The sequence below is a fragment of the Sinocyclocheilus grahami genome, unplaced genomic scaffold (assembly GCF_001515645.1).
Source record: "Sinocyclocheilus grahami isolate Dianchi unplaced genomic scaffold, SAMN03320097.WGS_v1.1 scaffold738.1, whole genome shotgun sequence".
NCBI lineage: Eukaryota > Metazoa > Chordata > Actinopteri > Cypriniformes > Cyprinidae > Sinocyclocheilus > Sinocyclocheilus grahami.
This window is the reverse complement of record NW_015505917.1, coordinates 2,708-3,546: the sequence shown is the minus strand read 5'-3', so window position 1 is coordinate 3,546 and position 839 is coordinate 2,708.

The window sequence follows — 839 nt, the reverse complement described above, 5'->3', positions numbered from 1 at the left end:
ATCACAATGCACTGGGTCAGCTGGCCAATCAGAGCAGACTGCAGAGAGTGCGTTTGAGAGAGGCGGGGCATAGAGGACCTACAATAATGTACAGTATTTGAAAAATAATGTGTTTTTTGAACATTAAAGCATGTCAACATATTTTGTTACACCAAATACACAAACTAATGATCTTTAAAATAGCATCATATGACCCCTTTAATGTTTCCTGTGTCTATAGGCTATTATAGATATCTTCATATGTACTTAAAATGTCCCACGTGACACAATATGAACTATTAAGCAGTATTTATACTTAATTTTAACCATGTAAAGCATGGTAAGGTTTAGGTTCAATATTCATCGGATATTCTTTCCCCTACCCTTGTTCCATAAAGTTCACAGTCTTACAAAGATATCAATAGCACACTTAGTTTTAACAATATGCAGTTATTTTATATTGACATGAAACATTCAATAAACACCGCTAAGGCGCATTATCTGCATATTTATACCTAAGAATGTTTTGATAAGATGTAGCTTACTTTTTTAAAACTGTGGCTGGAATTTGTAGACGGTCCCTTAAGCGACATGAGCGGTTATCCAGCGAATACCAAACCTATAACTAAATTTAATACAAAACGACTAAGTTAATTTGAAATGCCTGAGATACAGCGGGTGGGGAAAAAATAGCAGCAGCAATAATATTGATATCGGTTAGGGTTAGGTTAGTTAGGTTACTGCTGCATGAACAAACTGTGTAAAATGTGTTTCGTAAGGTTTGAAATGCCGTGAATTGCTCACCTCTCCTCGTTAGACTCAACGCTGCGTCCGAGAGCTTTGCTGACTCGCGGAGGGAC